Source organism: Psittacula echo (genome assembly GCF_963264785.1).
Source record: "Psittacula echo genome assembly, chromosome: 5".
In the NCBI taxonomy this organism is placed as follows: domain Eukaryota; kingdom Metazoa; phylum Chordata; class Aves; order Psittaciformes; family Psittacidae; genus Psittacula; species Psittacula echo.
In genome coordinates this window covers 82,795,075-82,807,970 of record NC_137739.1, presented here as the reverse complement: position 1 = coordinate 82,807,970, position 12,896 = coordinate 82,795,075, and the positions used below count along the sequence as shown (strand labels likewise).

The window sequence follows — 12,896 nt, the reverse complement described above, 5'->3', positions numbered from 1 at the left end:
GCGCGGCCTCCGTGCTGCGGGGGGAGGCGGCTCGAGTGTGTGTGGGTCCGTGTGGTGACGGCGAGTGCCAGGCGAGGCGCGGCGGTGGGACCGTGCCCCTTCGACCCGCCCGCCGCCTAGAAAAGTCCGAGTAACTTCGGAGCTGGGGTGAGGCCGTGAGCGGGCGGGCAGCACTGCGGGGCTGTAGCAGATGGCTGGGAGGGAAGAGCATGCCTCCCGCACAGCAGAACCTCCGGCCGAGCTGGGAACAGGCGGAACGCGCTTTCGGCGAACAGCTGCCGCTGACAGCGAACGTGCAGACGAGAACCCAAAATGTACCATCCGAAATTAGCCTGCTTGTCTCCGGCTGCAGGCATAGCGCTGGGTATAGTTACTCTTCTGTTATCGTTGTTATTCGTGGAATCTGTGTGCTGGATGGATTTGGCTAATCTGAATAGTTTTATCCTTCTCTGGTGTCTTTATGCTATAGTGACACAGGCGTGCACAAAGGGGGTGGCTTCTAAATCGTTTGACAAAATCAGAACGTGCAAGTGGTCTACAACGCAATATATATAGAGAATATAGAGGAATTAATTGTAGCCTTATGAATTCGAGTGATTGTTGATAGTGAGACAAAAAGGACTTTGCATGTGATGAAACGTAAAACCAGTGTCTCCATGTTAGTAACTTGCAGGTCTTGTATGCCCTGAATTTTTCAAGGTTATCGGAGGTATTTTGTACTACAGAATGGAACTTGGTTTAAATTAAAAAAGGAGGGGAGGGGTCTTACTAAAAGAATTACTTTCACTAGCCTGAAATTCTTGATGTGCTGTATTTGATAACAAATCTTTATATCTCGAGTTTGTAATAGAATTCGAAGTGTCTGCATTTTCAATGTGCATATCAGGTAGAAGTAAGAGATGGAAGTGGTTAAATGAGAAGCAGTGGCTTTAGATCTTGTGGGGGTGTATTGTACATATTACATTATGTACATCGTACGTAATGTAATAATGAATTAGTTGTTTGTAACTGGTGAAATAAGTCAAAGAAATACAGTAAGCATATTTGATACAACCAGTTCCAAAAGCGGTAGCTGCTTATGAGAAAAATTTCCTAGGGCATGTTTTACCAGTTTCATGTGCTTTATTATTCACGTAGTAACAGTAATAGCAGTTTATGAGCAACATAACATTAAGGCACAATATGCTGCTGATGATGAATATTCCTACGTATACATGTCTGTGTATGAATTGGTAAAATATACCAGGGGATTTGCCTTTGGCATATTGCATATAAAGGTATTTCTGCTTTATATTATCATTAAAAGAATAATAACCAATCAGCTTTCTTTCAGAGGAAGTTGTACGCTATTTTTGCAGTAAGTGAATTCAGTTGGATTAACATTTGTTCTTAAATGCTTTGAATTCACAAGAGCTGCAAGAAGCATCTTAGAAAGACAAAGCAACAAAAATATCAGTTTTCTGTTACCCTGGTCTATGTCAGATCAGCTCTCTCCACTGCTTTACAGTCTTGCTCACAGCGCTGTGAGTCTGCAGTGTGAAGATTTGCACGAATAGGGCGTGCATCTTATGCTGGTGACCCGTCGTTCAGGGCTGTCAAAAACCGTGAGCCAACGAAGGGTAACAATTCTGACCGAGCCTGTGAAGAGTCTGGAGTATCTCTTGAGCGCCTCCCACGTTCATTCTTAAAAGCTAGAAAAGGGACAGTGAAGCCAGCCCTGACATGCCGGAGGTTACGTGAATGCAAGATGTGAGGACTCGTGCAGTCTTAAAGAGAAAATGATGATATCCCTAAAATAGGATGTGAAGGGATGTTTCGTTACCTGAACAGTATTCAAGGAGCATGTTACTACAGTGTGTGTGTCATGGGATAGAAAGCTCAGCTGTAAAACAGCCTTCCCTGTTTTCTCTGCCACTGCAAGAAGTACTGTTCAATGTTGTACCATCAGTGTAAGAGTTATCCATTGGAAACCTCACAGGAGGGGGAAGGTGGTTTTATTAAAAATATACAGCAAAGCATAGCACTGACTCGAGCTTGAAGTCTCCTGAGTGGCAGAATGTGTGCTGTGCCTGAGATGTCTGTCCAGCAGCCAAGCATCACGGCAGGGGCATTCAAGCTGTGTGCCCAGCAGTCTGGTGCTACGTTGCTCATGTCCAGATGCTAAGTCCGAGATCCCTTATAGAGGACAAGGGAAATCAGCTGGCAGGTCGTTATGTCTTCTGGCCTCTTCCTAGGCTGGCCAACATTCTAGGTTTCAGATATGTCTTCTTGTACCCTTTTGGAGGTGATAGTGGTCTCTGTACCATCGAGCTCTGAGGATAACCAGTATTCCTTATCTCCAGATCTGGTGTCTTATGAAATTGCACGGGAATGTACTGGGATCTTGATGACCTGCTAACCTGGGTGCTATTAACAAAAGTGCTTTTGAGAGCACTATTCCTGTTCTATGTTCCTTTTGGTGCCTCCACACTCAGCCACTCCTTTTCTTAAAGGGGCTGGAGTACCTCCCATATGAAGACAGCCTGAGCAAATTTGGACACTTCAGACTGGAGAAGAGAAGGCTGCCTGGAGACCTCATAGCAGCCTTCTAGTATCTGAAGGGAGCCTGTAAGGATGCTGGAAAGGGACTCTTCATCAGGGACTGTAGTGATAGGGCAAGGGGGTAAACAGGAGAGGTTCAGGTTAGATATAAGGAAAGCTCTTTCTCCAGTTACACCAGTCTTAGCCTTTCTATTACAGTTCTCTACATTGGGTTTAGATGACTAGTTAGAAGGTAACTAGAAAGTGGAAGGAGCACAGAGGCAGCTAATGTTTTTTGCAAGACTGTAAGTTACTTCTGTTGTATTTTGTGCTTCTAGTTTAAGCTTTTGTCATTATCGGCTTTTCAGGTTAAATTTGACCCTTTTTAAGCCGTGGGGAGAGATCTTAGTGGAGTTGTGGTCTGTAGCACTGATTTTGCTTTCTGTATCTTCTCATATCACCACAGTTAACTTTTAAGGTTTTTGTGTCTTGGTCTTTTTACCTAAACCTGTTTCTAGATCTTTCCTTCCTCACCTACTTCTCAGGCTGTAGGGAAGAGATTATCTTCTGTGTCCCTGTTAATACTGCTTATCTCCTGGAGCATTTGCATGTGTGGGAGAAAAAGATAGTATTTTGGAAAGCTGGATTTGTTGGATCTGAGTTTTTGCTTACCAGTATAATTAAAACTAAGGGTGCCTTAAAAAGGAGTGTGTGGGGTGGGGTGAAACTTGGTAGCATAATTGTAAGCTGTTGATTTTTAGTATAGTTTCCAATTCAATGTACTGATTATGTCGGAACATTGACTTTTTTTCCTCTTTTCTCTTTTGCCCCTTGGTGCATTGATCAGAGAGCATGTAGATCTATACCAAAAGACAAATGTTGCAGTTTTGGTGGTAAATTTATTTATGAGATACTTTGGCTGTTTTTATCTTTGAAAGTCTTGAAGTTAAGTTGCCTGTATCCAAGAAGTTGTCTATCTGAATGTGAGATTTGATGTTCATGGAAACTTAGCCTTTAGTTATGGTAGTTAAAAAAAAAAAAGGCATGAATGGGCAGTAGGCCAAAACTTAATAAAAATAAAACTTTCTGAAATCTTATCATAACAAGATTAATATATATATTTTTGAGTTATATGATAAGAATTGAATTTTCATAAATATTTCTTGTCCTAGTTCAGTTGATAGTATGTTCATTAAGGTATGAAACAAGAAAAATAGTTCTTTTTTTTAGTTCATAATTTCCATTAGCTTTTAAATGTAGAGTTGATCTTGTCACCCTCACTTTCAGTGTCTGCTAATTTTCAGTAGCCTTGATTTATATCCAACTGCATTTGCAAGTTCTGTTGGTACGAGTGTGAACTCTGCTCCCACACAAGCTATGAAAGTCTGATAGAAAGCATATCAAGCAGAGCAGTTAAAACCTAGGGCATGCAAAGGCAGCGAACTTGTTATAATGAAAATTAAAAATAAAGTAGATGAAAGCCAACTAAATTTCAGCATTGGATAAGTCATTCTTTTGTATGAGTTGCTTTAAGTGTCACCTCCTGCTTTCTTATAATAAGCTTTACTTTAGTATTTAGTTTAGTTAATTCAGAGCTTCAGAATAAGTGAAAGAAAACCCAACTTCTCCAAGATTGGCCTTGGGAGTTGTTCCTGTTCTGATAAGTAAGTTTGGGGGAGTTCCTGATAACTGTTCCTTATCAAATTGATTGGTTTGTGAATCATTTGCTGTTTGTTCCTCAGCCTCTAAAAGCCAAGCAGTGCTTGGCAGGTGCTTGAGGGAGGATTTGAGTAGGAAGGGTCGGAATTGATAACATGAGAATGGAATAACTACCCTGAAATTCAGGGCTAGGGGTTATCTCTGGATTTTCAGAAGGCGTAGGGTCCTGATGCTTGCAGAAAGGTTGTGTTGTGCAGGAGGTGCTTTGGTGAGGATACTAGAAGATTTTAATAATGTAATTACTGTGTGATGAAATAGCTCTGCCTGTAGCAATCCATTATTCTTCCTGTTAGGTTGTCTGCTCGGCATCCTGGAGAACAGTCATTAGGCTTCCTTGCTACAGTGGTTTGTTATTAATGTGAAAGAATTTCCTGCCTTATTGGAGTCTGAAATTGTGTGTAAGTTCCTATGAAATGTGTGTCTGTTGATGGTAGCTTACCATAACAAGGGCATTTATCTTCAGAATATGCACAATTAAAAAGTTATTTTGGTAGTGGTGTATACTTCATGCTCCAGAGACAGTCAGTTGAGCATGGGCTGTAGGCTGTTCTCAGCAGAAATGAAGAAATTCCGGGAAAAAGGGAATTCAGTACTGTGTAAACTACATTCTGTGGAATGAATGTCAGACATGATTTCATTCCAGGGAGCAGAATGGTTTCTGAACAAAAGCCTTTCAGGGATGTGCACCTGGAATACTGTGTTCAGTTCTGGGCCCATCATTACAAGGAAGACATTAAGATGCTGGAGCAGGTCCAAAAAAGGTCAACAGAGCTGGTGAAGGATCTGGAGCAGAAGTCCGAGGAGTGGCTGAGGGACCCGGGGTTGTTCAGTCTGGAGAAGAGAAGGCTGAGAGGGGACCTTAACCACTCCTTGCAACTGCCTGAAAGGAGGTTGTAGTGAGGTGGGGCTCCATCTCTTCTCCCAAGTAACAAGTGATGGGACAAGAGGAAATGGCTTCAAGGTGCACCAGAGGGAGTTGAGATTGGACATAAGGAACTATTTCTTCACCAAGAGTGTGATAAGGCATTGGAACAGGCTGCCCAGTGCAGTGGTGAAATCACCATCACTGGAAGTGTTTAAAACCCATGCAGATGAGGCCCTCAGTGACATGGTTTAGTGGTGGACTTGGCAGTCCTGGGTAATGGTTGGACTTGATGATCTTAAGGGTCTTTTCCAACCCAGCTGATTCTGTGATTCTATATGCTGCCCCGCAGCCTGTTCTTAATTCAAGTTTGCTGCCTTGGGTCTTCCATGCTTGGGCCCAGTTCACTCCACCATCCTTTTCCTTAACTAAAGGAAGGGGGTGGGAATGACAATTTGAAAAATAACATCAACATTTTTTCTGTAGAATGTTTAAAAACATCCACTGGTTCCTGGAAGGCACAGCTAATCTTTTGTGTCTGTGCACATAATCATGTATGAATTGAATAGCTTCCTAGATGCAAATTTAATCTCATTTGTTCATCTCTCTCTAGGCTCAATGAAGAGAATGTGGATTGATCAAAAGTAATGGTGAGTAAAGCCATAGGTACTAAGTATCAGGTACTAAACTTGTCAAATTTGTTGGTTGATTTAGGGTTTTTCAGGTTTTGGGGTTTTTGTTTTGTTTCTGTCCAAAGAAGTCAGTCATTCAGATTTTAATATTTCATAGGATACTTTCAGAGAAGTGGAATGTTGCCACAGTGCCAGCTTTCAGCTTGGCCTTCACTTGAAAGAACCTTGATTTATTATATGTTCTAACAGGAATAAATTCTTTAAGTTAGACAATTTCTGTCCCATGATATCCTTTTGCTCTGCTAAGAGACACCAATGGTGTAACTGTATTAACTTGGAGTAGTTATCTTAAAAGTTGTATTTGTTAAACAGTAGGGTTGGAAGAATGGTAACACAGATGTCAATTATCAGATAGAAAGAAGCGCATTCAAAATGTCTTAAGGATGATCAACAACCTGTCGAGTTTTAATGTATTTTATTTTTCCATTGAGTGAAATAAAGATAGTTTGGTAGTTAAGGTGTGTAACAGTGCTCTATTCTGTTCTTAGCTCTGCCACAAACTTCTGGCATGTTTTGTTGCAGCTCTCCAGGTCTGTTTTCCTCCATCTTTATAACAAGAATAAGACTTTCCCAACAGTGTGATGGTGAAGCTCATGATCAGCTGAAATATTTGAGTGCCTCAGAGAGAATGTGATGGTGATGTGTGCTCTATTTCCATTTCATGATCTACTTGCCACTTTTAACATAGGAGTTGAAAATTGTCATGAGAAGATTATTTCTGAACTTGATCAACTAAAGGGTTAAGGTAATTAGAATAAGATAAGAAATACAGACAGAGAAGAGAGGAAGGGGTTAGAAAATATTCTGTATCCTCATGTTCTTGTATGGAGAAAGAGAAACCAAAGGAAAAAAATTCTCTTTCACATCTCTCATTGTAGTATAGGAGAATGATAATAAATATACCTGGCACTGGAGCACATGCATGTTTCCTTCTAACCCAGGCTGGCATCAAACTTAAAGCAAAAAAACAAAAATCATGTCTTAACAGCTACTGTGACTCGGTGATACCAGATCGGTGTCACTGTGGAAGGCCAGGAGATCAGGCACAAGATGAGTTAGGGTTACTAGTACCTAGTCTGTGTGATCTTCCAACTGTCATTAAGTGCTTTTTTTCTCTACAGCACTGTCAGTTTTGTGGTTAACTAGGGGATAGTTTATGGTGTTTCTTTGAATTGTGACCTGCCATAGCAGAACATGCTTTGTGTATGCAGTGTGTGTCCAGGTGCTACCTCAACATTGTGATGCTGTGTGTTGGAGGCACAGTTAAGGAGCCCTGTACCTAATTAACAGTGGTATATTTTTGGATGCATTGCTCCTGAGTGAGTGTAGAGTTCAGAGTTTCTGTAGCATTTCTTTAGCCAGTTTATGGAGATCTACAGTTGCATAAAAAAATCTTCGAGCAAGTGATTATTGCAGTTTGGGAAGCCAGCTAATTTTGTCCATTAGAATCAGGCTTTTAAAGTAATGATCCAGTAGGCATGTTAATGTTGAATGTATTTTATTCTGATTGCTAAACTACCCCTCTTTTTTATTTTGGGATTCCAGATCTTCTCCTGACATTCAAGAAGGTGGTCCTGTTGCTTGCTCGTAGGCTGTGAAGTGTTGATGTTTCTCTTCTAGCAAGCAAAAAACCTGTCCTTCACTTCCATGGAGCTGAACGAACAAAGATCTCTTCACCTCCTGTTTCAACCATCTCACCCAACGTTTGATTCACCAGATGACTTCTCCCACAGAAGTAGCCCATCATTTTATCACAACTCAAAAGCAGAGTAACAGAAATCAGCATTTGTTTCCCTGAAGAAATGTCCTCTGTGCAAGCTCTTCATCTAGCTCTTTGCATTCTTTTTTAAAATAAGAAATATTCTGTAATCAGGTGCAAGTGGAAGCTAGTATTCTTCACTGATACCTCCTTCTTCATTTTAGGAAGGTTAAGTACTTCACTGTGTCGTTGGAAGTCCTAGCAGATAAAGTGTCTGCATGCATTGCTGTGTCAAGCTGTCTTGATATACTTAAAAAAATGCAGTAGGAAAAACAGAATGTATTTTCTGCTCTGACATGAGGAAGAAACTTACCAAGCAATTGGAGACGTCTCATACAGGTATTTTCTAGCCAGGACCCAGGCTTGACTTTGGAGATAGATGTCTTTGATGTCAACTTGCAGCTAGTGCAGAGGAGCAAATGCAGAATTACCTTGTCTATAGTGTGTAAATGCATCGACCAAGTCTGCGATCAAAATGTATATTTGCCTGTCTAAACCTGATGTAGGTGCTGGATATGAAGAGCTTTCACCAGAAGGAGAAATTACTCTGCACCATTTAATTTTTGGCAAAGAAAAGTGAAGCTCTAAAGGCCTCTGGGGTAACAGGATAATGATTAGGTTTATGTTAAATCATTTCCCCCTGTCTTTTCATGAGTCCTTAGCAGCAAAAGGAAGAAACCCAGGAACATGTGGTAGAAGAGATGGAGCAGAACTTCTTTCTTTATTAAAGAAATTAACTTCTGGTGGGATAGAAGAGACCAGAGAGGTCAAGTTGCAGTTTATCCACTTGCCTTCCTTGGCACAGTTTGAGTTTTCAATACTGCTGATGGAATCAGTTTTTTGATTCTTCTGTGACTGAGAACTGATGTAACCTGTGTGTTACCATCTTTAAGGTAGAAACAGGCCCAAGAGAACAGGCTGTTACCGCATAAAAGGGGCGATTTGAGAGAGAAGAAATACTTAGGATGGGCCTTTTTTGGTTCCTCTTATTCCTTCCCAAACTAAGATTCAGTCTGTTGTTCTTATGTTTACACAAGGTTCTTTGTCTCCATCATTTGTGATTATATAGGATGTTTTCTGTCATTCTGAGATGGGAGTGTATGTTGGTTATGTGCTCCCTGCTGTGGTATTATATATGGGAAGTAAGATTTCTTGGCAAAAAACCCCAAGACTGGGATATGTATTCTGTTCCACTTCAAATCTGAAGCTCTTCTTAGTGCACCTTATTCCAAGCTTGTGATTTAGCAAATGTGACTTACTAGCTTAAAGTAGTATTTTCAAATCTGGATCAAATAAAGGTATATAAGTTCTGTTAATAGGTTTTGGGAGATAATAGAATTATTGGGGTGGGGATGGTGTTTTAGATTTCTTTTCTTCTGTTTTTCCTTTTAGAAAACTGCTGGAGAGAGTCAGACAGCCTGAAAATGGCTGACAAAGCCAACAACTGAAATCCTTAAATCTTAATGATTGATTGCAAGGGCAGTATTCTGATACTTAAAATGTAGTCACATTTTATGGGACCAAGTTCCATAGCAGAGTAAGGGCAAGTGTTGATGCTGATCCTCCTTTTCAGAGATGAGTCTGTGTTCAGACTTGGATTGTAACGATACAGTTTAATGACAGCTTTCCCATTTGTTGTTTCCATGAAGAAAAGAGCAGACATGAAAGCGGTGGGCAAGACACCGCCTATCAAAGTAATGCCAACTGTAATGAGCACTAAAATTTTTTGTAACATTGCAATGAGCTGTTTGATCACAGTCATGTTGACCTTGATGAGGCAACCACCAGCTTGGCCTGACTGCTTTTAAAAACATAGGATTGCTGAATATGGTCTGAATTTTCTGCCATTGGAGGCTACTAGAAAAGCACACTTCTTTTTAAGGCTTCCTTAGGTTGAAACCAGTGGAATTTAAAGTAGATGTCTGTAGAAGCAGGATCCATCTCTAAGTGATGGAAAATACTGTCAATATTGTAGGATTGTAAGTGGTTGGGAGGTATCTGGTGTAAGAAACAGCTGATTTTTTGAGTTTGGGAATTTCCTTTTCTTCCTTCTGGTGTTAGGACTAGCAGTTGCTTCTTGCATAGCTTGATGGCAAAATAATTGGGGGACAGGAAGGTATTTTTGTTTCCTGTGGACATGTACAAAAAACAAAGCACTTGTCTGACTGGAGAGTAGACACTTTGATTTATTTTTCCATAGAAATAATCCTCACCATTTTGTAACCCTGCATTGTAACAAAAAATAGGATTGCTGACTTTTCCTGACTCTTCTCCATGGCAATGTAACATTAGTTTTCAAGTTTCATTTTAGAACAGAATATTTCTAGCAGGGCTAAGGATCTGTGGCTTTCACAGAAGTAATACCCATGCATGCCCAGAAGACCCTCACTGCCATACATTTCTGGCCAGCACCTTACATAACTGCTATGTTGGGAAATGCTGCCTCAGCTGACTTTTTATTGTTCCACTTTTTTTTTTCTCTGTTGGTTGGAAATCTTCCCATGTGAAACATGACAAAAACAAGGGGCAAGTGCAATAGAACATATATATATACATATATATATTTTAATACTTGTGGACAAAATGATGTTACAAGTTGTTTGAAAACAACAAAATCACCAATGTCTTCCATTTTGAGATGTGTATAGTTCCATAAGCATTAGTGCTTTGTAGCAAACTGTAGTGCCATGTTAGGATCAGTGCATGAGCCTAGTAGTATTTTTACAATTTGAGTGACAAATTTATTAATAAACAGTGATAATAATGTAATTAACAATAGAAAGGATACAATAGAAATGTCACAAATGTGGTCTAAACATGCAGTATCCTCCCTTTGACAATGGCAACGCCGTCTTTAGAAATGAAATGCCTTTACCTAATGGGCTTCATAGAATCATAGTTGACTTTGTGCTTTTAGTCAATCTGTTCAACTGCAATAGTAAGCTGCTGTATGTAGGTATCCAGGATTCTCATCTGTTATTGGTGGGATTCTTTTTAGTCTTTGTTTAAGGTGTTTTCTTTCATGTGCAGCTTTTACAATTTTATTATTACCCATCCTGTTATAGACTCAAAAGTATGAATATGTTGATGAGTTTATGTGCATTTTGTGCACATCTCTGCTACTGTGAGATCATCTACAATATCTTAAGTAATTTTTTTCTTCAGCTATGACTATATAATTGTTACAACTAGTTAAACGTTAACCTCATTATATAATAAGTTGATATTTGCAAAATGCTATCTGCATAATGAAAGTAGAAGGCTTTTATCCATTATTGCAGGAATGGGGAACCTTTCTTGACTGAAGTCCTGTTGAATCTTTTAGTACCTGTGGTGGATCCTGCATTTACATACATCTCAATAAAAGAGATTGTAATAAGGTCAAGGGCTGTTGAAAAACAGCACTGCAGACTGTATCTGTGCAGCAGGCTATCTCAGGCCTATGGGTCAGAGATTCCCCACCCATGTATTACTGAGAAATCAATATCCTGTATTTTAGGTAACTTCTAGTGTTGCTTTCCAGCTCTAAGCTCAATTTTAATAATTTCTGTCTCTCCCTCTGCTTTTTTCAGAAGGAAAGTTTAGACCAGGGGAGGTCCAAACGATTTTGCTCTCAATGGGCAGCTTGGACTGGTATGATTCCAGATGTGTGATGCTCTGTGGATGGCATCCTCTGATTTCCTAGGAGAAAGTCTTTTATTTGGTGACAGTATTGCTCTTCACCCATTTCTATCTTTTTAGAAGAACAAAATTCTCCTTCAACTTAGAGAGGATACTGCATCTTTTTTTCCTGAGACCTGCCTGTAAATGGCCATTAGGGGGAGGGAGGGAATGGGTAGCTTGGTTTTGATAAGATGTATCTCTAAAGTGATTAATCAAGAAGCATGTTCTTTGGTGCAAAACCAGTAACTGGGCAGAGTTAATGTATGTAACAGGGAAAGCAAACAAATAGAAACAAACCCCTGAACAACCAACCCTCTGCATCTAATTGATTTCCAAGAAAATTGGTCAGGGGGGCCATTTACAGCAGTGCTCTGGGAACCTTTGCTGAGAGTTAGGCTCAGTTTTCTATGGAAGTAGCTGTACCATTAAATGTAATAGTTTAGTGCTTGGGAGAATCAATTGAAAAATACCTCTGAAACTGGAATGCAAAATAGCACAGTATGTAGGGGGAAGAATCCCTGATGCAAACAAAGCCATAAGATGATTTAATAAGAAAATAGAACCTTAGTAGCAATAACTGTTTTGCATGTGATAGTAAATAACTTGCATTAGCAAGACTGTACAGTAGAATAAGTGGATAAGAACCAAATAAGTTTGTGGCGCTCTGTGCTGCAGGGAGTTGCGCGAAGAGTCTCTTCCTGAGAACATGGGTGAATTCCTCTTCTGTTCCTCTCATTGGAGGGAATTTAGCACTTGAATACTTTGTTAATGAGCCTGATATATATATATATATATATATATATAAACAAGAAAGCTCTGTGACAGATCTGAAGCACTGCAGTGAGTGCTGGGGAAGAGCAGACAGTCCTTTTTTGAGAGGATAACTGAAGTTCTCCTCTAGTTTTTTCTCTTTTGTAGCCTAGCACTTCTGTTTCTCTGAGAAGAAACTAAACCCTCCCAAATACTGGAGTGTGACGAGAACCTGATTCTGAAGTTAAAAGCTTTTATTGTGGAAAGTACTTTTTGTTTTCTTTGCTTAAAAAGACCAATCTGAGATGGTCTTTAAATAAGAAATTAGAGAACACTTGACACTCAAACCATTTGTTACAGCCACAACACAACTGTAGAGGTCTAAAAATGTTGCTTTACAGGAAAATAATTTTAGCCTTGCTAAACACTGTTTGAAACCATGATTGATTTCTGTATGCCTGAAGTTTTGCAGAGGCAAGTACTGTGGAGCCTCTGGTAAAGGGTTATTGATCTACAGCTGTAGCCTCTGCCCCCAGCAAAGTATTTCCTATCAAAGGGTTACATAAAAGAGCCACAGGAGTTCTAAAATGTTCGTAGTTGATGCTGCTTTCAGTGCAGATAGGTGCAGAGACAACATGGCCTACCAGATAGTAACTCTGTTCAGAACACATTATTACATCAGAGGTTTGAATCTGGCTGGCTGGATTTCTTCTAGGAAGCTGAGGCAATTTGAAGTCTAACTTCCAGCTGAAAAGAAGTTTCTAGTGTTCTGAAATTATGGAGGTGAAGCCCTTTGGCTCTTCAGAAGTTGAGAATGGCACTGTGAGGGCTGTGAGCATTTTTGCAGTATAAAGTTACCAAGATAAGCATGAGAATGTCTAAATTAAGTGTTGGATAATCTGGAATATGTGTATGAAAAGCTAATTGATCT

At 39.9% G+C, this 12,896-nt stretch overlaps 1 long non-coding RNA gene across 1 annotated transcript; it reads left to right on the top strand.

Moving 5' to 3' along the window:
• The first annotated feature begins 5,714 nt into the window (after positions 1–5,714).
• Positions 5,715–11,359, top strand: LOC308221587. The gene is made up of 3 exons (XR_013956925.1): positions 5,715–5,751; positions 6,316–6,538; positions 7,339–11,359. It is a non-coding gene; the product is annotated as an uncharacterized lncRNA (long non-coding RNA).
• Positions 11,360–12,896: the final 1,537 nt, after the last annotated feature.